Source organism: Lagopus muta, chromosome 1 (assembly GCF_023343835.1).
Source record: "Lagopus muta isolate bLagMut1 chromosome 1, bLagMut1 primary, whole genome shotgun sequence".
Taxonomy (NCBI): domain Eukaryota; kingdom Metazoa; phylum Chordata; class Aves; order Galliformes; family Phasianidae; genus Lagopus; species Lagopus muta.
This window is the reverse complement of record NC_064433.1, coordinates 43,063,022-43,087,807: the sequence shown is the minus strand read 5'-3', so window position 1 is coordinate 43,087,807 and position 24,786 is coordinate 43,063,022. Positions and strand designations below refer to the sequence as shown.

General features: G+C 36.0%; 1 protein-coding gene and 1 long non-coding RNA gene across 4 annotated transcripts in view; one reads left to right on the top strand and one right to left on the bottom strand.

Annotated features, from left to right (window-relative positions):
• Positions 1-24,584, top strand: part of LOC125688472 (uncharacterized) — a 41,168-nt gene extending 16,584 nt beyond the window's left edge. For all 3 annotated transcript variants that reach the window (XR_007374735.1, XR_007374733.1, XR_007374734.1), the window contains one exon: positions 1,834-24,584. This is a non-coding gene — a long non-coding RNA (uncharacterized LOC125688472). The remainder of the gene's footprint in view (positions 1-1,833) is intronic.
• The window catches only part of TMTC3 (transmembrane O-mannosyltransferase targeting cadherins 3), a 1,052,995-nt gene that overhangs the window by 152,984 nt on the left and 875,225 nt on the right, over positions 1-24,786 (bottom strand). The window lies entirely within an intron of this gene.

Here is a 24,786-nt window from a genome sequence, read left to right as displayed (position 1 = left end):
TATTCATTTAAACCCTTATCCCAACAGAGAATAGGTAGCAGGTTAAATGTTAGTGAACTAAAAATTTTCACTGCAACAAGCAGAAAAAACAGCATGAGATGACAGATCAGAAGGAAGTTAGCAAGAGTGTAGCATGAGAAGTTTAACTGGAAAATAATATACATATACATGATTAACATTTGATAAAAAAATAGCATTATATAATCAAAGCAAATGAAGGCAAGCTTAGAACGTGATATGAAATGTGTATTACATAGAAAAGAAGGAACAAAATTATAATACTTGGTGCGATTGAGAATAAAAGGTAGTATTTCCTTTTAAATAATTACTAATCAAAAATACTTAGCACTTACCTGATGAAAGCAAGTAATTTCTTTGTCCAAGGAAACAGGGAAAGGAAACAAATGAAACAATAAACCAGAGAATAACAAAACTTGGTGAGGTTTACCACAATAGTATCACATGCCTTCTAAGCTGTGTATAATGATCCTATTTAGCTTCTCTTTTTCTCCTTCTTCCTCCCACTTCTGATGGAGATTGACTGGTACAAGCTTAAAGTGAGAAACTAATTACTCAAGGAATTACAGTACTAGGTCTTGAAGTCATCACATTTGTCTTATTTTTACATTGTAGCTGCTTCAATTTCAGTGAAGATATTTCTGATTTATACTGGTGCAATGTAGTTGATATTTTGGTCAAGTAATCTTCCTATATGAAAAGTGCATATTCCATTTTCAGATGCTTAATTGTGCTGTTGTAATGAGGTGAATAGAAATACTGTTTGAGAATGTAAAAATAAAGTCTAGTAAATTTGAAGAATATCAATAGATACAAGAAAAAGAAATTGCTAAGAAACTTCCAGACAGAGGAAGAAAAATGAAGACTTCTATTCTTTCTCTAAGTTGTACTTCTCCAAAGGTGAACACTGAGCTCTACTGAAAGCTATAGTAGATATGTTGCTGACTGTGGGATATTAATTATTACATGGAAGGCATTACTGGATACCAAAACATACCAGACTTGAGATGTTTGAAACCGGTGGATATCTTAAATAAATGCCTTCGAGTCAGTACCTGTGTTCAAACTGTCCTGCAAAAGTGCCTTCACCTGTCCCTTCATAGCCAAATTCTTGAACAGCCTGTGCATTCTTTAACCATGGCAGCGAGTGCCACAGTGTTCCATGTAGAAAATGCAGGAAAAAAGGCTATAGAATTTTCTGTTTTGGTGAGCATGGTAGCACTGAGTCCATAGTGAAATCACCCTTGCAGTTGCTGCTACAACCTGAAGTACAGCAGCGTTGAGACTATGCGCAGTATTGCTCTGAGGGTTGGTGAACCCACACAGATTTTTCCAGAATCCACTGCAATTTTTGGAAAAATATAACATTTTTTAATTGTGTTGCAATAACAGGATGGTATTACTGTAGAAGTCACAAACAGGTTTCTCACCTTGGTAGGTTAGTTCACCAGACAGAGGCATCTACCAGCAATAAGCAGCACATTTTTCTACCAACAAATGTAGTAGAAAGCTTCCTTACCTTTCAGGGGTATTCATCCAGCGGTGTGCTTGGGGGTCTAAGTGTCTCTCTGGCCTCTTCAAAGAAGTGCTTACATCAGTTAAGGAGAAGAGCGCTTGTATTTTTTTTTTTTTTTTTTTTTTTTTTGTATGGTCTGATTATAAGGGGGAAGAGGAAAGTGAGGTAAGTTCCTTAACTGGGATGTAGAGCACACTTCTGATTCTCTGGATATCTAAGGGTAGGTAATGGAACCAGTACGTTCCTGAAATTTCTCTTGGTGCAGGATTGCATAACAGTATTTTTTTTCTTCTCTTTAGATGAGATAGATGGAATGATTTTCGGCATTGCTCATGTACTTTGGGCATGGAAGGTGGACTTCAAAGTGAAAGTATATCTGCTCAGCATCTTCTCATCTGTGAGGCTGACACATGCCACTTGGAGAACAAAAGTGACTTTAGGAAGGAATGACACTAATTTTCAAAAATCAAAGCCTTAAGCCTGCATTCCATATTTTTATGCTGACAAGTCATTGACAAGAGTATCAAGAAATGGAGGCCACAACAAACCTACCAAATTCCCTGCAGAAGGATACCTGGGACATAATCAGGATGAGTGAGTACTGATGCAGTGTAGGCATGTGAAGAAATACTAAGGGATTCTTATCAGTAGACCTTTAAGAATTGTCATTGCTCAAAACACTTTGTTGACCTTGATGCATAAAGCTATACTGCTTTATCAATATGAAGGGGGGGATTTCACAGACTGTAGTCCAGGCAAATGCCTTGGATACTTTGAAGAATGAAAATGAAGAGTGACCATATCTTCTGGGGTCAACCTGAGACTGCATTTCTGACTCTTTCTGAATTGGCTAAGCACTCTTTCTTGATAGATCAGCTCAATAGTGAAGAGGTGATAGGTGGAGACTCCAATTTTTTTTTATGGCTTGGCAAGGAAGGCCCAAAAATTACTTTGGACAGCAAATGTGAGACAAAGCAGACTATATGAGGAAAGGAAAAGCCTCACCTTTTATTCACGCTTATTGTAAAAAGGTTATTTATGGGCTAATAAGTATGGACTAATTTATGGACTAATTCATCAGTACCTGATGAATGACAGCCACTTGACTCGTATAATCTCTGTCCTTTAATGTGATCCATGAATGAAGATTGTGAACTCATGCAACGTCTCATTAAAGATCTGCTAAAAAGATACTGGAAAATTACAGAAGTTCAGATTGGAAGATTACAAGCACACCTATGCTTATGCTGATCTGAAACTAAAGTCATATATTTATTACTGTATATCTTATGGAAATAATGGTGGTGTTATTTGTGAGTAGTTTCTTAGTTATACTAAATTCTGGTTTCTTAGAAATACTTCCTTTGTAAATGATGAGCTAACACTGAGGGGAAAAATGCTATTATGATTTTATGGCAGCCAAGAGGTATTATTTAATGCAAAAACCATTAGCACAAGGTCATAATTATGCAGTCACTTGAAATGCCCTCTTTTAAGATACTCTGAAATACTGTTTACTTTCTTTAAAAACTCATGACTATGTATCTTAAAGATAGAAATTGTACATATACCTGTATTTACTTATTTACATTTCAAATTATAGAAATTTCTGTCCAAAACAGCAGGGTTTCTTCATAACTATTCATGTTTCCAACACAGGAGGACAAAAGGAGAAACTCCAAAGGAAATACAAAGGACTTTTTAGGTCTCAGGGATATTTTCTCAGTCATTACCATTATCCTAATCCTTAGAATGAAAAGATGTAAAGCACAAACAGGAAAATGAAGAGAAAACAATACAGTTCCTCTTGCATATTATCTGTAGATAAATGTTCAGATTAAGAGTGATTTTGATTTGTTTCTATATCAACATTACTTTTTGTGTTCCTTAAGGAATAACAAGTTACATCTTTAGCTGCAAATAGCAAAGAACTTTCTAAAGACAGTAGTTATTTTTAACAGTAGTTAATAGCTTGTGACTTTATTCACATTTTCCACAAATTCTTACTGAGAGGATTTGTTACAGTAGAAAAAAGTTACAGCTCTGTAGCAGGAAATTTGTTTGAAGCCTATTTTCAAATGGCTATTTGAACCCGTCATATATTTATACTTTTAAAAGCACATAACCCAATTTTCTTTTCTCTAACATATGACCTTTGTTTCTTTATGATGAAGACACCATGAAAGAGCTTTTGCTATTCTATTTTGAAGGCTTTCATTCTCTGCCATTGTTAAACCATAAAAATATCAGTAATGTCATATAAGTTTTGTGAAAAGATTCATTTAAGGTACTTTTACCTCCATTCAGATCTTTGTTGATTAAAACTGAAAGAGAGAACATGCGATGTCATTAGAAATTTGCATACACTATTTTCCAACTAAGTGATCAGAGGTGCTAAAAAGAAACTATCACACAAGCTGGTTGATGGCATGATGGCACAGTGGCATGATCACATAAGAATCATGCATGCCTGTCTTGGATGAATTGACCTTTTATTTCCACAAAATTTTGAAAAAAGCTATATGCTTCCTAAATGAGTTCTTTGAAAGAGTCAGCAATTGTGTGGAGAAAGTTTCACATCTAATATTATATTCTTGGATTTCCAAAACTCTTATGATGGATTTTAGAGAAACTAAACTGTCATGCAGAAAAATACTTTTGCAGATACGTACATAATTGAAGAATATGTAACAAATAGGAATAAATCCTTATTCCTCAAGGAGATTGTCAGAGTCACATATGGGGCCGTCTTACATTCCTAAACATTCTGCAAAACAGGTTGAATAATGAGATGAAAAAGCAAGCAAACTATACAAGATTGACCTCACTGTTTAAAACTAAAACTGACCACAGTGCTCCCCATGTAAGCATTTCATAATGTTGAGTGATAAAATGAAAAATAAAATTCATAGCCAGTAATTGTCATAATGCATGTGGTAAAAATAAGCTCAACTATACCTACAAATGCTGAACTCCGAATGTAATTCTATCAGATGGGATATGGAAGTTTTACGTTTTTTAATGTACATATATTTATGGTCTCCAACTCAATGCTTAGTCAAAAGAAAATCTGAATGCCAGGAAAAATTGAGAAGATAATTGAAAATAGAAGAGGAACTCATTATATTGCTGATGCAAACTGCTGTTAATTATCATGCCTTGTTCTGGTGATTCCACCTCAAAACAAATAAATAAATAAAATAAATAAATAAAATAAATAAATAAATAAAAAGGTACAGTAGAACAAGAAATGAAATGATACAAAAGACAACAAGGGGAACGGGAGCAGAGAAAATACAAAAGCAGACCATAAATGCTATAAAACTTAGCCTAGAACATAGAAAATGAAAGAAATGTGTGACAGAAACATAACAAATAAGATAACTATTGTACATTTTTTCTGTACTTCTCATAATACTGTAACAGGAGAAAATTAAATGAAATCATCAGATACCAAATTAAGATCAGAGAGGAGGAGTACATTTTTCACCTTCTGTATGAAAAGCTGGAGAACTTCCTGCCTATGGATATTTTGCCATTGGTACAAATGGAAAGGTACAAATGGAAAGATGAAGCAGATGAATATAAGCCTACTGATGGCTATGAAATGCCTTTATGAAATGTAGCCTCTACAAGACTCATGGGGCAGAGTTTGTACCCTGCAGAAATCCAGAGTTTTTCTTTCCTTATCCTCTTTCTTAAATCAGCTATGATAACAGATGACAAAGAAAACATATAAGTCTGGAGGAGCCCTTTGCCTGAATCTGTTCACTCACACTAACAGAGAAGGACAAGTGTTAATTTCTCTATCCTGTCTCCTCTGGAGCCTTCTATGCCCTAAGGGCATACATAAAAATGGAGAAATTCTTCCTGCTTTTTAATAGGCATGGTAAAAGAGAGTTGCTGGAATTTTCCCCTGTAAACTATGACACATTCAAAGTCAATCGAACCCTGTAAGTTCTCCCTGATAGGATCTAATGGGAATAAAATTTCAAAATTAGATGTCGAGTGGCCAGTATGCTCAATGCTACATATCTTACCTTTATGACTACTAAGACATATTCACAATTCACAGGACTTCCTGAATAAAGTTCTTTGCCTTTCAGAGGGCCATGCCGATAGCTAATTTAAAATCAACTCTGAATTTTTTAGCAATTTGTTTGACTTCAGAAGTATCTTCAGAGACATGTGATGTAACACTATATATAGTTCTTTCTAATCTTATTTTTTAAATAACCAACTTGAATTCAAGCGTTTGTTGAAAGGAAAGACTGTTCTCTGCTATTGTAAGAAGGATGTCATTGTCAAGTAATAGGGGTCAGCTCTAACCATTAGTACACATTTCAAATGTTATCAAAAATAGGAGTTCTAATGACAGAATTATGACAGAATTGGGTCTTTTAACAAAACTTGCTGAAGAATTTTGCAGATTTGTCTTAAAATACATCATAAATGTGTAAAGTATGAGACAGTATCCTTAAAGATTTTCAGAATTTTACCTTAGTTTATCTAACAAACTTTATATAACAGTTAAAAATCTAATCTGATCAATAGGCAGTGGAAAAAAGTCAGTGTAGACAAAGACCAATAAGATACAGGAAGAGTGAACACAGTGATTTCAGAACTGTAGCTGCAGATGTTTAACAGTACCAGTAAAAATGTCATCTCCTCATAATGCATCTGAGTGCTTACCTAAACATTGTCAATGCAATGAACTAATGCACCTGCTAAGGTAATATCTGCACTAATAAATGATATAAAGTAGCTGGGAAGGCAAATGATATGTTGATAGCTGCAGCTTTTGCTAGTGAGTTAGAATTGAGTCTCTCAGCTCCTCTGAGCACTACAGACACACTGCGCAGTGTCACGCTTGTGACTATAAAAGTAGTACCATATTGGAAAGCTAGGCAGAAAAGGTCTACACGTTCTTATTTGAAGAAGGAGAGCAACTTTTACTTTAGATATTACAGATACATCCAACTTTCCATTGAACTTTTCATATTTGAAGGGGGCTATCACCAAAAATATTGACATTCCAAAGTGCTGAGCTCTGCGGATTTCCACATCTGACTATGGAAGCTGAAGAACTGTGAGAATCAGATTTACATTTACTTGTCTAAGAGCAGTCATTTTCACACCTCTGGTGAAATATGGTTTCAGTGAAATCAGGGACATGTATCACTTTTGGCTCAAAGTGACCAGGATTCTTCAGCAAGAGAAAAAGTCTTTTGGTCCCCAGGTCCTCATCCAGCACTACTTAAACTTTTCACCCCTGCGTTCATTCTCACTTTTTAAAAGTTTTTTATTTTTAATGTTATTATAGACAATTATAAAATTTGATCATACTGAGGCAAATAAGCTTTAGTTAAGTAATAATGCAGAACGGCACATCCACGTTTTATAGACACTGGTCAGCTCCCTGTTGCATTAAAGAATTGATTCATATTTGAAGGAAAATAATTTAAATTCATATATGACTTTTTCTGTATCTGTCTGTAGCATTCTTCTATTTTATGGCAGTAGATATTCTCCTGGATGTCATGCTTTGGATTTTTCGTACCTGACTCAAAGTACTTGTTTATTCTTAGTTAAATATTTAAGTAAGAATAACCTTCCCGAATATTACTTATAATAGTAACATTTAAAGTTTACATACCAGTCCTCCAAAGGTTGCTTTAAATGACATTTTGTCAACTGGCCATTATCTCCGAGTCCGCACTGCAGACCTTTAAAAGTGCTCAAAAATAAATTACATAGCATACATTTTTTTAACCAATATTATCTGTGGTGATTATTTCTTTGAATCTAAGAGTAGTGGTTTTCTTCCAGAAAAATAAAAATTCCAAAAGTTTCTAAGTTAGAAAATGGTATTAGAAGTTAAATGGTAAATTTATTGGAAAAGCTTCTTTGAAAATGTTATGGAACATCTTAGAAGTATATGATAGAGAATTTTCAGTAAATCCTCTACAGTTATCAGTTACTATTTGATATTTTGTTTGGTATGTGAATAAAACAGTGGAGAACTGAAAAAGTGGGAAATGAAACAGAGTAAGTTTGGTTGCATTTTATTATTCTAAAGAGATGCAAATTCTATGACTAGTACCTTCAGAAGACAACAGGATGTCATTAGCTCTACATCAAATGTAATTTCATTCTAACACAATTTTAAAGTGAAAAAGAATATTTTCCTAACTGCTGTACAGAAGAACTACTCTACCTCCATCAAGATCCTTTCTGATGTATGTACTATTATCTACCATGATAAAAGTGAACAACTAATTCTGGGAACAAACAAACTACAATTTTGTGCATGAATTAGCTGAAACAGGATATGGATAAAGCCCAGATCAATTAACCTCAAATATAATCACACATCTGTGTTCAAAACAGGCATCCTCAGCTCCTCTTCCTCTCACCTGACTCATAGGGCAGCTGTAGGCAGCAGGCATTTCAGTGTCAAAGTTCCCCAGCTGATTAAATCCCGGGACTGGGGACATCAACAGTCATTACACAGCACAGCTGAACAGCTAGGCACCTAAATTTAAGTTATTCCTAACTGAATACTACATGGAACATCCTTGTCAGTCAGTCCCTCAACCAATAATGTCTCCTAGCTCATCTATAGAAGTAAGTTCTGCACAAGTATCATAAGTTTTCTTTACAATACTTGCCTGAAAAGAAAAATAATAATACCCTAAGAGTTTAAATGTAATGGAAAGATTTATGAACCAGTCCCAGGCTCCTGACAGTGCCTGTTTCTTTCTTCCTAGTGTAGAGACAACTAAATGTAAAATGCATGAGTAATCCTGAAATGGAGAATGGGAGACTATTTGTTGTGAAGGACAGATCTCCTCACAGAGTTTTAGAGTCACTGCACTGAAGTTCTTTACATCTGCTGCAATACAGCAACCTGGTTTTTAGAAAATGAGTGGAGTATGCCACCCACCATCCAGTCCTGTTGAAAACCTGATGGTACATTTCCATGATTTGGGGTTTGAATTTTCTTGCACAGAAAAAAATCAGAAATGCAGGCTTTCTAGTTTCTAGGAAAACAGCAGCATGTGCTACTGGACAGAAGAACAAAAGAAAAAAAAAAAAGAAAATGAAGAAGTAAAAAGGAAAGAAGGAAATATCAATCAATTAGGAATCAAAGAATAGAAGTTATCACTATTGTGACTTTTGATCTGAACTCAAATCTGTAAATGTCTGTTGTCCACTGACAATGTCTCCTGGATTGATCCCCGTGAGATTTAGGCAGGACAGCTTGTTCCTTAGCACAGTGAGGACACACTCTGCTGAAAGGAGATTTCCTACCATGGAGATGAAGTGGCTGCTGAACAGTGTCTTTGTAGGAGTCCACGTTTCTGTCTGGGATGTCAGGAGATGGCAAGCTCTCCCTTGCAGGCACTGTGGCTAGTCCCTGCATGTGCAGTAAGCTCACTTCACTGGGGTTCCTAGAGCTTACTGGTCCGATGTGTATGAATAAATGTAATAGAACCAGGAAATGTTCCTAGCCCTAAAACTTGAACATTTATGTTGTTAAATCATTAGACTAGCTCTGTGTGCAATTTTTGCTCATGCTAAATAGCATTCTCACATATAAAAATGACTCAGAAGCAAGCATTCCCATAAATATTTTATAGGAGGCATTCTGATCTGTAGAAGGAGGGAGTTTAGGAGCAGGAAAAGGGACATTTCCCCCTGATGTCCTGGAGAACAATCCTGAGCACATCCATATTAGCTGCTCTGGAAGCAGCCATTGTGCAGCATGTGTCTGTAATACACCTGTAGATTCCTTGAGCAGAGGGCTCCAGGTGAAGGCATCTGGAGTGGCTCTAGCCAGACACTGTATGTCCTGTACTCCCAAGCCACACCTCAGCAGAGGAGCACATCTGAGACCTCTGGTTTCACAGCTGCCAGGTGGGAAGCAACAAAGCTACCTGTACCACAGGAACTCTTAAAATTCCAGGTGTCTTCCTCAAAATCCCCCTCATCAGTTTCTGTTAGAAAGAGATTGTTAGAAATTTAGGTCTACAGTAGCATCTCCCTCACATTGTTTTTGTTTAATCTGTATTAATGACTTATATATTAAAGCCCACCTTATCCTGTTTGAATATTTCAGTTAGTACTTGGCTGCAGCCTCTTGCTGCTCCTTGTGGTTGTGTTGGCTCAGCAGTGTTAGCAGGAGAAGAAAGCAATAAAAGTTTGTTTTTGTTTTAAACAGTGTAAGCCAATCTACCCCAGAATACACACAGAGAGTTGTTACGCTGTTTAACAAGGTGCCATTTTTACGTGGTCACTTTCTTAATAATAACTGCATTGTGCTGATAGATGTGCCAACTAACATAAGTTTTCCTTCCTCCAACTAAAGATCACACTGTGACAACTTTCTCTGCCAGAAAATGGGATTATTTATATCTAGTAAAAACTTCTATGAACTAGTTAGTGTTGCCAAGCGCATACTCTTTTGCTGCAGATGGCTATGGTAGGGCAGAATTACTCTTTTTAAAGTTACTTCTATGCTTGAAAATGTATGTTGACAAGAAAAAGCAAATTAGAAATAAGCCACAAAAGTAGTTTCAATGCTGCGGTCATGCAATTCATCAGGAAAATATAAGGGCTTATTGAGACTTACATGAGTGATTCTGCTACAGAAGTAGAGTGCTCATTTCATTAAAAACAAAATCAAAAACATGAACACTACTATTAAAAGGGATCAGCATTTTAAAACTGTGAGATCTAAGACTAATGCACAGTGATTGACAGCCTATTGAATACTCCTCTGTTGCTGGTAGTGACTGATTGACTGATTCCCTGCTCACGTATTTGAAGAAAACTGCATTCCTGTTTGAACTAGCAGAAAGAAACAAAACATTATTATTGAAAGATCTGTTCCTGCTGCAAGAAAGTGTCAACACAGATATCCAGTGTATGTGCCTGTACCAGATTTGTCCAAATTGGAAAATCTGTTTGGGAGGGGAGGAGAAAGAAGAGTTTGAAAAACAAATGGGAGTGTGATGGTAGAACTCACCTAGTACCAGCATTAGGGCACACAAATGCCACTTCTTCAAGGACAGAGGAAACTTGCAGGGCTGAGGAATGCCAGTTCCTGTCACCAACAGCAAATAAGGCAAGCATTATATCCAACTGCTTTTATTTCCCTGACTGAAATGACCAGAACTTCATTTGTAACAGGGGGAACCTGCAGCGGGAATCCAGGGTAAGGTGTAAGCTTGGGGCTCTAGTTTTGCATACAGCAAGAACTCTTCATTGTTCTGTTCTTTTTAGTGACATGGAGGAAAGATGACTGCAAAGACTAGGTGATGTACTTGTCATAATGTAGGTGATAGTAAAATGGAAGTAACCATCGTATATAGAATTAATTACAAATATTGGGAATTTTGTGCGATTCTTCTCTTAAACTGCACCTGTTTTGTACTGTAGCTGCTTCTCTGACAGTAGAAACTCTACAGGAAATGTAGCTAAATGAGTGAAACTTGTTTATGGAAGTGATATCGTCTTTAGTAAAAGGACTTTTAAAATTCTGTTACTAATGAAGATACCTGATAGACATTTCTGAAGGAAAATAAATGAGGTTCAGAACTGGACTTTCCTGGGAGGCAATCAAAGGGGTTATGGGGCATCCATCATTGAAGGGTTCTTAAAAAAACTTGAGGATCTCCAAATTCAGCTAGACAGAATCTAGATCTATCTTTGACAATAGCTCTACTGCAATTAGGCTGTTGTAACATACTTTATCTAAAGACTTTAATAACTGAATAGCTAATGCACATGATATTCTTTTTATGTGTTTTTTTCAGAGACCCTGAAGCTTGAAATAAGACCTTGGAATGTCTCAATAAATAAGTGCTGATCAGAACTGATTTCTCTGTAGGTGAATAGCAGCAGTAGTTTCCTCATGTTATTGACTATTCATAGTAAGCACTCAGCCTGATCATTGCCCGTAGGGACTATCAAAGAGTTTCAATAACAAAAATATATTGTGCCTCCCTGTTTCTGTTGTTTTGATTCTGCTTATAATAGCATTTTGTTTAACTGTTTTTTGTAGCTTGTCCATCTCAGCTGATCTTTTACATGCTGTACAATATCATTTTCTCTTTGAAATCCTTGATCAGTTTCACTTATCTTCTGACATCACATTCAGGCTGCTTACAGCTACTCTCACACTATACCATCCATACTTATCTCTTATTTCCTCCCCTTCTTTTCAGTGCTTTTCACTATCCCAAAGGCATTTTTTTTTCTTTCCCTACTACTGCTTCAGTTATAAATAAGCAGAAATGTTAATTATTCATTTTATGCTTCTTCCTTCTTTTACAATGCATTTCATGCCTCTATTTTTTTCCTCTCATCATATGGATGAGTTCTTTAGGGAAGAATTTACTTTGAGAAATATTGTATTCAATTTGTGACTCAAGGTTAATTCATTTGCAGCCATAAGGATAGCAATAACCATTACATCACCCTTTCTGTCTGCAGTTCTTACTGAAATATATTCCATTGTTCACTGGTAGCTAGAAATTTTCCCTATACCTGTGTTCCACATGTATCTCCCTTGAAATATTTTTATGTAATTCTGAAAATTCATTACCTTTATGCTTACCTTAACAACAACTGTTTAGTCAACTATATTTAGACCCGAATGCTATATTTAAGACAAAAAACAAAAACAAAAACAACCAAAAAAAAAAATCTGTACTATTTGGAAATTTCACTTTAATCAAATATTTTCAATATAAATGTAACTTCTTATTTTAGGCTTCATGCATTCTGGTGAATGTATTACTTTGCCACAACTTTTAGATAAATACAGTTCACACTGATGATGTTCTGTAAGTTTTAGTAATTATTTCAGCATTATTAGCTCGCCATTCTATTTTGTCTGTTCTTGAATTTTAAGGGAGTAGAATATACAGTACACTTAAACTACTGGGGAGCCATACTAAAAAAATATAAACATTTAAGAACAAAATCCACTTCAGTTTTAACAGTATTCCTGTATCTGCCAATTGTTTACTGATTGCTTGAATCACACCAAAATTAATCAACCAGTTCTCCTTCAGCTCAAAGCTTTTGGTTCTCTAAAAACCACCATTGCTTTCAGAATAATAAGCTCTCCAATAAGCTGTGAGCCATCAATTTATTGCACATCAAAAGAAGGCTATAGACTCTAGCTTTTGCTTTAGGCAGTTTCATGTCTCTGTATAACTCCAGTAGGTTTTTCTTATTCCAAACATAGGCTTGCCTCTTCTGGAGGAGGCATTTTTCTGGGGCCTTCCAAATACACAGTTACCCAGTTAATTTCATCTGGATATACTTCCACTGCTACAATCAGCTATGTTGTGTAAATAAATTTTTAACTACTCATTCAGTTTTATTAACAAGAACCCTTTGAAGGTGTTTTAATGTTCATCTAAGCAGACGGTTTTCTCTTGGACAAAGCAAGAGCTGATCTGATGTTATCATCAGTTGTGCATAACCATCTTTTCCCATTTTCCTTTCATCATGCATTCCAAGGAATCCAAATCCTTTCTGCATCTTTCCAACACTAAGTGGGAAAATGCATTCAGAGACAGATGGGCTTCTCTATCAACATGGACTTCTTATATCATCTCAGCTGCAAGCTGTTCAACCCACTTTCCAGTAAGACCATTAGACCTCTCAGCTGGCACCACTTTCACTTATCTTCTACATCCTCTACTCCTGCTCCAGTGTCTCTGGTCTATTATTTAATTTGGCAGACAAGCACACTCGACTGGCCCAGATACATTTTCTGGCCTCGCAAGCTTTGTTGGCTGCCAGAATATGAGTATATCCCTCAGCAACGGAAATAAGAAGGACTTGCTGTTTAATGTATCTCATTCATTAACTCACTGAGAAAAGTTTTCTTATTTCTTTCTTAAATAGCAAACTGTGACTCACTGACATGTTCTGTGTCCTAAAATAACACTCATTTCTTCTTTTAAAAAGCTGACCTAAGAGATTAAGGCACAGTGCTTGACAGCACCTTAGGAAGTGGCAGCTCCCAAGAAAAAGAAGGCTTTACTAGAATAATGAAGCAAAAACTTTATCAGCAATTCCAAGAATGGCACATTGCAGTATTTTTTTATTATAGTTGTTTTATGAGTTTTGACTACATGTTATTTTGCAGACATACAATGATCAAAATGTCATTTCCTGTATTTCCTACCAAGCTTCCATGCAAAATTGGTCAAATCTGACTATAACTCAGTAAAGGAGAGAATTAAGTTGAAGATCTTTCACTAACAAGTGAAATCTATATCTTTTCAATCAGCTTAAATAGTAAGCTATACTAAATTTTGTATCAGAACTACTTGTGTTGCAAGTACCTAATGTAAATATAAAATTTCCTTTAAAGTTTTCAATAATAATAGTAATAATAATAATATATAACAACATAACTTGATAATGTTATATTCACAGCTATGTTCTCATACCACATAGAGCTACAAAATAAAAAATAACAGCAAGCATTAATTCATGCATGATATTTTGCTCTTGTAGAGATACTTTGTGTATAGATTTCACCTAAATATTTTTTTACTTGAATTTTTAACACTGGGAATTATTTAAAAAATCAGTTGAGCAGACTGCTTCATGTACAGTGTTTACTAAATTGCTCCTATTTTATTATGTTTGTGCTGTGTAAAACCAATATATTAGAAACATAGTAAAGGCAATTTAAACCTGACAGTATGTTATTTAAGCTGAGCTAGATGTCTCCACCAAGTTCTAATACCATAGTATCTGAATATTGAAACATATATTTATATAAACATATATTTATGAAACATCTTTTGATTCTGAATTGTGTTAATGGCTTAATAATGCCTAGAGAGTGGTTTAGCCCAGTAAGCCAGATAGTCAGCAATCTGTCTTCACTATTCTAATTCATTGCAAGCTCTTCCCACTGTCACGTATGAAGATTAAATCAGTTTTCCCTGGTTTAATGTCCAGTGAATAAGGTTTTCCCTACAAACTCATTTGCCACTAGGTGCCACTAAAGGTCAAAAAGGCTGCAGAGGAGTCAGAGAGCTGGCAATAGACAGTATTGTACTCACAGTCATTTTCCTTATTGTCCAAAAGATGCACATCTCTACAGCAAAGGCAAGTAGCAGTCACATAATGTTGCACTTGGCTATTAAGTGAACGAACTTGACCACATCATCAAATGCCTAATAAGAAATGCCACAATCTCTGGAGATTATTTAATGAGTTAATACATTCCTCTAGGTTACACAAAAATGAATTAAGAAAAATGTATTGGGGAAATATTGTGGGATCATAGCTTCTGAAGAAAACTCTGTTGGATTGTAAACTAACACAAGTAAGGTGCAACTGAGACAGCAGCTGACTCTTCTGCAGTATGTTTCAGGCAACAGGTAAAAATATATGCGAAAGGTGAATATGTAAAAATTCTTAGCATAATAAGGTATTGTACAGTTACAAGGAGATGCTCTGATATGGGTCCCTAACTGGGCTAGGAAAAGCTTCTGGCTTTGAGGTGAATGGGAGGTGAAAGAAGTTAAGAATGGAATCACTTTGCGTGCTAGGTTTCCTTTGTTCCCCAGTGCTCCTGCCTCTTCACTCTTTATTTTGATTGGAAACATTTACACTCTCTTAAATCTGGATTGTAGGTAGCACTCCTAACCTTTGTGCAGAGAGTGGTATCATCTCCTTTGTCCAAGGAGACCTCAGCAGGTCATTCCGTTCATGAGGTACAATCCCATCAGTAAAACTTCCTTCTGTGACATTCTTCAGAAATAAATGTCTGATTCCTTCTGGTATGTCTGAAGCTTCACAAAGAGCTTTGGCTGGGTATGGGCATATTGCCATTCCCCAGAGACAGTTTGAGCCTCCCTCCATGAAAAGAATCGTTGGTCAGTGTTTTTTTCTGTGCCTAAGCTTTTGTTTTTCCTTGACCTGTACCTGGAGTATTCTTCTGGGAAATTATTTCTTCCTGGAATTTGACATTTTTTCGTAGCCTAAGATAACTCAGAAGTGAATATGATGAATGTTAATATCATCAGTGATCTTTTATACTTTAAAGCTTATAAATAATTTGGGGTGATTTGCACACATGGGTACTAGGCAGAAGTTAGAATTCTGGCAAATGTTTATCAAGTATTTGTGTATATTTTGAACCAGCCTAAGAATGTCTAGGTACCATGAGATCCTTTCAATTGGACTGGCTTAAGTACAGTATTTATTTAGGATATATTATTTATGAAGTACAAAAATGTGTGTTTGCTAATATTTTTCCATATGGATAAGGAATTATTGCAAAGCAGTATTCAGTATTACTAGGTTTAACTTTACTCATTGGTTCACATTTTAGTGAAAAAGACTCGCCATCATAAAAAATACAATTGATGTCAGTTGTCATGTCTGGTGCATGCTGGCTTGACAAATAGTTTAAATATAGAGCAAACCAACCACTTCATTTTAGTGATGTGGAAAAAGGGATTCATAGGGATATACTTAGTGTTATTTGTGTCAGGCTCAAATATGCAGGTTATTTCCTCAATTTCCTGGGCAATGGCAGTAGTCTTATGACTTGCTTGAATAACCTCTCTGTGTAAGTCCAAGAAGCAACAGATCAAATATGAATGGGTCTGTAGTTTACAGCAATGGCAGACTTTCTTTTATAGGCTGGCAGAAGTTACAGCACTGTGGCAACGCACTGCACTCCTGTAAACTTCCTGTCTGCACATTGATTCATGCAGACCATTCTGCCTCCCTATCCTTTAGGAGATGATACCCTGGAACTGCTGGTCATGCAGAGACTGTGAAAACTTTGTTTTGCGTTCTGAGAGAACCCGCTGTTATGACTTAAATTGAAGAGGTGGGAATACACTTCTCAAGGAGGCACCCGGATCATCACTCACATTTCAGCACGCGTAGGAAGAAGTGGAGGAAACAGTTACCAGAGATATCTGAGTAATGGTGTTAACCACACAGACTAAAGTGGTTGAAAGAAAGTTTCAGCACATCCAGAACTGGAAAGTGAGCTGCAGCAGGGAACATCAGCAAGGATCAAATATTTCAAACAGAAGATGCCTTCTTTACTGTTTGTTCTTTTTCTTTAATAAAAGATATATGGTTGTTCCGAATGTGAATGATATGTATAGCAGATGAATCCAGCACAGTTTGTTACTGAGTATGTGAGGAACGTGTTACCTTGGGAAAACAGAACTAAACAGTAGAAGTTAATTGAGATTTAGGTACAATGATTAATAATTATTTTCCATTTTGTGTTGTCTCCTGTCTTACTTTTAAGTTTGCGCATATTTTAAAGATTGGAATTTTAAAACTGCAAAAGCCATTCTTGTTTCAGGGAAAAAGAGGAGAGAAAGCATCTTTTCCATCCGCGTAAGCAGGCCTAGACACAAATTGTCTTCATGAACAGATTAGTTTTTTAATACAACACATTATACATAACAAGGACTATTTGGAGCTTTTACAGCATTTGACCTTGTTGCATGTAGCGCAGATATCAAGAACACACCTGTTGTTTATGTCTGTTCAACAATATTACTTGGCTGTGGCAAACAGAAGAATAAATCCAGCTATGCCAATTTCCTGTTCAGATTCAACACCTAATAGACATCTTTTTCATCTTTGCTGAGAGAAAGAGGTATGCACTTCTTTCGCTTCTTGTCATGTCTCTCCATTCTCTAATGGAGACACAAGCATGGTGATGCACAGCTGAGTAAGTGCTCCTGGCATGTCTAACAAGTTTTACTAAGTGTTTCTGCAAAGGCTGCCACTGCAGACCCAAACATTAGCTGTATGTATGGTGCAGTGCAGTCACATGTGATCACCATTAGAATTTCTTCAGCTGCAGATCTTTTGGTGTATTGTGCAACCACTAACATATCACAGAGCCAAATCAGGTGGACACTCTATTTCTGTTTGTATCTGCATTACTAATGCAGCACAGCATAGGCAGGGATTTTGGGGCCGCATTTCAAGCCATGTATTTTCTGCCCCGAGTCAGATACCAAAGATGAGAGTGGAACAGAGTGGAAAAATGTCTTCTGTGTTGCAGCTTCTGCAGATTCCCCCTCTTGGTGCATAACAGTTATCTCAATTTGATGAGCTGACATCATCACTCAGTTAACTAAATGTGGCTCAAAGAGTGTTGACTTAAGGAAGTGTGAAACCTGTAAGGAACATGCCAGAGCCCTCCAACTTCAGGTCAAGAAAATAAGGGTTCTCACAACCTAAGAAATATATTACTGTTTCTCACAGTGATCTTTTCATACACTAATACATTCCTTCCATGTGAAGCTGTATAAATAGTTAACAGTGTCTTTTACTAGGTTAAAGGACCTTGTGTGCTCTTTTTTTTCCAAGTGTAGTGGGTTCATACCTCCATGGCAGAGGATTCAAAAGAAATTTTATCTGAAACTGCAAAATAGTGCCTAAGGTGGTAATGCCTTATATGTCTCAATAATTATTAATTATTAACTATTAATGCCTCAATAGTTATCTGAAGTTAGCAGAGGTAAAATATCTCATAAAAAAAGAAAGAAAGAAAGAAAGAAAGAAAGAAAGAAAGAAAGAAAGAAAGAAAGAAAGAAAGAAAGAAAGAAAGAAAGAAAGAAAGAAAGAATAAACTATCTTATATCTTTGCAAAGATAAAATAATCCACACTGACGCTTTTATTTAGTTTTCATGATTATAGCAAAGTCATGAGTTGATCTTTTTATTATGGTTGTCCTACAACTCTTGTCAAAAGTCCACAGGCGTGCAGTGAGAGTGACCTGCAGTCTAAAGAAAAACACCTATGCAGAAGTACTGGAGGAATTACTTTTCTTTTGCCTACAGAGATAACTGAGTTGAAGGAGAAAGACAGACTAAACTAAACCTTCATACTTTTTAAAAGAAACTGCCAAAGAAGAGTATAAACTACTTTCTGTGCTCAATGAGAACAAAACTAGACATTATAAGCACAAGCTGGTGCAAGAAAGACTTACATTAGACATTACAGAAAAGAACATTAACTGTCTAATGTTTGCTTATTACAATAGATTGTCCTGGGATTGTGGAATTACTATCAATGCTTGGATTTAGGAAACACTAAGATCATCATCTTTCAGGAATAGTTCAGAGACAGTTGATGTTTTCTTCTTGTATATGGACAAACTGCATGACTTGCAATGTTATGTCTAGCCTTGGTTTTTATAATTCTCCAATTGGTTTGGTCAGAAGTTGCTGAAACCAGCACAGCAAACAGATCTATCCTAGTTTCCCCTTGCTCTGTCTTGTTATATAAAAGGCTCACCTGAACCATAACCTTCAAATCAGAGTTCTCTTTAAACACCATAGATGAACATTTTAAAGGTCATTCTAATGTATATATGATTTGTGCATACTGATCCTATGTACTTTTGTAACAACTGGGTTATTTGGTCATAACTGTAAAATCTTACTTTTTTGTGCTGTAAATATATTTATATATGTGTGTTTTTGAATATTTATCTATATATATGTACATAGGAATTTCTTGCATTGTCTCACAAAAAAGAGAATGGATCTGCAGGCAGGCTAAGCTCATTGTGAGTGCTGCTGATTGCTTGTGAGGACCATATGAGCAGCCAAGGTGATATTTGTCTCCTCAAATGTAGGCATCTGTCTTGTAAGTGTATGCATCGGAGTCATTCATTCTAGACTTCCATTACAAACAATGGAGATTAATAGGAACATCCAGAGCACAGTTCACCTCATTCATCTCATGTTTCTGTATGTGTCTAAAGTGGTCAGATTAATTCTGCATCATTTCTCCCTGTTGACTTCAAAGGGAACCTAGGTGACTAGACCAATATAGCCATCTTTTTTTTGTTTAAAGCTGGTGAGATGATTCTTACCTTGCACTAAGTCTCTACATCTCTATACGGGATTAAATGCTACTTGTTATGCTGTTCTCCTTACCAACATTTTTTGAACATTGAACACAAAAAGGCTCTTAGTATACTTTTTGCACTGTGATTCAAACTCTACAGGGCTTGTTTGCATCTAGTGTATTTGGCCATCTACATGGTCCCAAATAATATTACCTTAATCAAAATCTATGAGGGAAGATGATGGATGCTTCTTCTAACTGAAAGCACTACGTTAGGACATACGACTTTATGACACCAAGTTGGAAGGGAGTGTTGATCTGCTGTACAGTAGAAAGGCACTATGAAGAGACCTGGATAGACTGAATTGATGGACCAAGGCAAACCATATGAATTTCAATATTACCAAGTGTCAAGACCTTCATTTTTGTCACAACAATCCTAGACAACCCTAGTTTACAGTGGCTAGAAAGCTGCCTGATGGAAAGGGATCTTGATGGACAAATGGACAGTCAGCTGAATGTGAGTCAGCAGTGTGCCCAGGTAGCCATGAAGGTCAATGGCATCCTGGCTTGTATCAGGAATGGTGCAGTGAACAGGACTAGGGAACTAATCCTGCCCCTATACTCAACACTGATGAGGCCTCACCTTAAGTACTGTGTTCGATTTCAGACACCTCAGTACAAAAAAGAAATTGAGGTGCTGGAGCAGGTCCAAAGAAGGGCAACAAGACTTGTGAAGAGCTTGGAGAATATGCCCTACGAGGAGCAATTCAAGGAACTGAGGCTGTTTAGTACGGGGAAAGGAGGCTGAGGGGAGACCTTACTGCTGACTTCCAATACCTGAAAGGTGCTTACAGTGAGAGTGGGGTTGGTCTCTTCTCACTGGTGACAGGTGACAGAACAAGGGGAAATGGCCTCAAGTTGTGCCAGGGGAGGTTTAGGTTGGATGTCAGAAAAAACTTATTTACAGAAGGAGTTGTTAAGCACTGGAATGGGCTCCCCAGGGAGGTGGTTGAGTCAACACCATCCCTGAATGTGTTTAAAAACCATATGGATGTGGTGCTCAAGGACATGATTTGCCAGAGGGTTGTTAGTTAGGATAGTATGGTTGGGTTGTGGTTGGACTTGATGATCTTTAAGGTTTTTCCAATCAGAGCAATTCTATGATTCTATGATTCCGGCCAGCCTGGTCTAGTTCCCAGGGCAGCCTGGAATGGGGAGGTTGATGGCCCTGCATGTGGCAGAGGGGTTGGAGATTCACAATCCTTGAGGTCCCTTCCAACCCTGGCCATTTTGTGATTTTGTGATTTTGTGATTCTGTGATTCTATGATTCCATGTAGATGTTATGTTCAATTGCTCTTCTTCTGCTACACACCTAATATTGTAAAATGGAGCTGTGAATGTAATGCAGGTTGAATCCCAGCCAGGAAAGTAAATGGGAAGTGAAAGAACTTTGATCAGCTTAAGCTAATTGTTCTGTAACTGTGTGCGTACTGCAGAGCAATGGGGCTTAGCACTCTTCAGGGGAAACCTGCAATTTATTTGTCTGGGAAAACAAGGGTTCAAATCAGATGCATAAGTTCTGTGGGTGATTTATTAGAGGGTTTGATAAAAAAAAAAATCATGAAACAGTCATTTGGAAATGAACTACTTTGAAACTGGGCTCAAAACCATGAGTTGGTTATGGTTTGGTAAAATCTGTAAAATTGTAAACCTTAAAGGAAGATAGCTCTCAGACAAGTACCAAAGCCATAAACAAAAATAAATAAACAAATAAATTAAAAGGTTAGAACTATCATAATATTTTTTATTTAAATGATCTTGTTACAGAATCCAAGAGAATTCTATTTTAACTACAATCTGATTTTTCTTCTTCTCTTCCTAAACTGATTTTTTACGTGATTTGATCATCTTTTCTTGTTTCCATGGTATTTATTACCTACCCACTTATTTTCTATTCTGTGTTGAGCTCAGAATGAAAACCTTTAGTGCTGGAGCCAGATTACTACTTGCTGTGAATCAGAACAGTAGTATCAACTTCAGTGAAGCCACTGTTTATTTATATTATCCGACCTTTGAAATTTTATGATGTAGAACATTATGAAGAAACTCTGATAAGGAAGTCCAGTATTTTGTTAGATATCTTCATGTTTGTTTGTATTGACTTTCAAAATAATTGGATAATATAGGGCAAAAAATGTGCTCTCAGAATTCAATCACTTAATGTTTTATAAAAGAGAAAAATGGACAGGCTGGACAGCTCCAGGCTCACTGAGTAAATGGTAAATAAAAGAATGTAGTGATGTATTCAGTTCCACAGAATTTAATTATAATTTCAACATCTTTATTTCTTTTCACTGAAAGGTTTATGTCTTACAGGTTAGGTGCTACAGCTCAGCACGGGCACTATGTATCTGGCACCTGCACAGACACCTACCTACATGTGTGAAAATCTACATTCAGTGATTTGCACTATTGCAGCCCACATCAATCATCCCTTTTTTTAACAGCCTTCTCTTGAAGAAAAGATAATCTTAGAGAATGCTTCTTTGCGACAGGCTCAAATGGACAACTTGCCCACAAATGCGCTTATTTACCACTATGTAAACTGCTTCTAATTTGTGATGTTGTAACATCCCTATGGCAACTGCAGCACATGCTTACATGAGGAAGTCATTTTAGGAAAGTATTGAATTTATTTTTAGCTTCTTTTAGTGAAATCTAGCAGCTGGAAATAAAGTGAGCCAGCACCATTTTACTAGCCAAAGGCTTTCCAGAAGAAAGAACTACTTGTTTCAATCATACGATTTCATTATTACTTAATTATTTCTTTACTGCACAGAATAATTTATGCTCTTCTTAAGACATTAATGTCAATGTATATTTTTTTCTTAGTTGATTAAAATCAAAATTATAATTTAAAATTTAATGACAACACCATCATCATCATTGTATTGTATTTATTACTGACCTTAATTTCACGACTGATTGTAGAAGCAAGTGACGTGTTTTGTCATGATAAAAATTATTTCCTTAAACATTCAGTGAACTAACTTCAAGAGGAAAGCTAAAAATTAATGATCCTGCCCCAAGAACCTAGTGGTTAAAGTACAGCTGTGAGCTAGGAAGATTTCCTAAAGACCTCTAGCATCCTCGTGAAAATTCTCATGTGAAAGCCACATGGCAACAATGACAGCCCAATTTTCATCTTTTTCAAGGCAGATTCCAGAATTGTGTGCATCTCAAGTCACCTTCATCATGTGCTGTTTAAGTTGTCTTGGCAATGACTGGAGTATTACCAAGTCATGTCCAGCAGCATAAGGAGGTTTTGTGTCATTTTGGATGTTCAGCTCACTTCAAATGTTCAAGTTAAATGGCTTTTCCTGAATTTAAGCACAAATGTTCACCTTAAACAACAAAAATGCTTTGTTGAATACTTGCCAGCATACTCAGAGCCTCACTTGTTATATATTTGAGATATACTTGAATACTGAGAATAAATATACTGTTTTTTTCCTTCTCAAAGCCCCCTCTATGTATAGATTCAGTGTTGTTTCATAATGCTCTCAGCTTCTCTTTGGCAGCTGTGCTCCAGAACATTTTTGGCATGAACACGCACTTATTGGCAGTACCTCAAACTTTTATTAGACTATATATATTATTTCTTTTTCAATTGTCCCAGTTTACTATATAAATGTATGTTCCTCCCAGTTTCCTTTCAGTGGATTGTAGTCACAACACTGAACTTCTTACATTAACATTAGAGGAATTTTCACACACATACCTCATTAGCATTCAAAGATCCACAGACTCATCCATTCCAAGTGCTTTTGCTTGTAAAGTTTTAGACAACCCTGAGAACAGCAATTTCTTTCTCAAGTAAATTAGCCCAGTAAACTTCTTCTCTGCCTTTGCCTACATTCTCTATGCTTTTCTGAAGATATATACTATGGAGGTAAAAGTGGCTTGATTTTCACTGATCTATTTTTAGGCAATTTATTGAGATAAAGTTTCAGTTCTGCTGACTGTGCTGGGAAGGTAGATTTGTAAGTACTGGGAAATAACAAAAGCATTAATTCACACAGATAAATACATTGGAATTTTTAATTTCATTTATGTTAACATGCTGAATTGTCCAATGGCAGATGTCTTTGACTTTCTAGACACTATAGATATCTCTGTGCAATATCAGATTGCAGAAATCAGTTGTGCATCTAATTAAACACAGAAAGTAAACTTTTTTTAAAAAATGCATTTTAACAGTTACCCATCTTCCTCTTAAATTCTGTCTGTACATTCTATTATTTGCTGCAATATTTTTCCACGAGTTACAAATTTGCTGACTGCAATTTTCCCAGCTCCCCATTTGAAAAAAAATGGTGGTTCTGTTGGCCCTTTCCCAGTTGTCTGCACCCTCAGCTAGGCTGCACTAAATTTTGATTTTTAATATGTTTTACATGTCTTTATTGTTCCAGATTTATTGTATTTTTTGTATTTGTTAATACATATTAATATCATATCATTTTTATTACAAATTATGTATCTGTATCATGAACAGAGCATAATGCTAAATAAATCATGCTGTTGATCAAATGGCAAGGCTTCCAGATTCAATTATTTATGCCTCATATTTTTTGAACTAATTTGTAGACTCCTAATGTAATCAGCAAACTGAGATGCATTTTTTCTTTTTTTTCATTTTGTCATGTCTGAACAGCTAGTTTCCTTTTTCTTTCTTTTTGCTAAAGTCTGGATCACTGTAAATTTATACTAGCTACTATATACGAGTCTTATTTGTCTAGCAATTGTTGACTTTTTAAAAAAATCTCTATTTATCCAAATTATCCCTGTATTCAAAGTTGAAGTAAAGTCATTTTCTTAATTGAACAGTCACTTTTCAACAATACTGAGCACCAGCTCAATAAAAACAGCATGAAGTAATAATTTTTTTTTCAACATTTAAGAGAAGATAATAGATCATATTGTTAGAGACAGTATTTTACTCCTGACAAATTAGTCATGAATTATTTTAAAACTCTAAATTTAGGAGTTTAAAGTATTTTTTTAATACAGAATGGTGTGGAATAAGTATGGGAACTCATAAGGGGAAAAGTCTACTACAATGCAATATGTACTAGGAGGATTAGCTTTAACCTTTTAAAAATAATTATGTAATCTAATTTAGCTGTGTAAATACCTCTGATAATCATAGAAAATTAATGATCGCTACAGATTATATCCTCCCATCCTGAAATATATGAGCAGAATGAATTTGTCTCTGAGAGTGTCTGTTTCTCTTTCTTAACTTCAGGCTTAAAAAGTAGGATGTACAGCCCAGGCTGCATGCCTAGCTTTTAGACA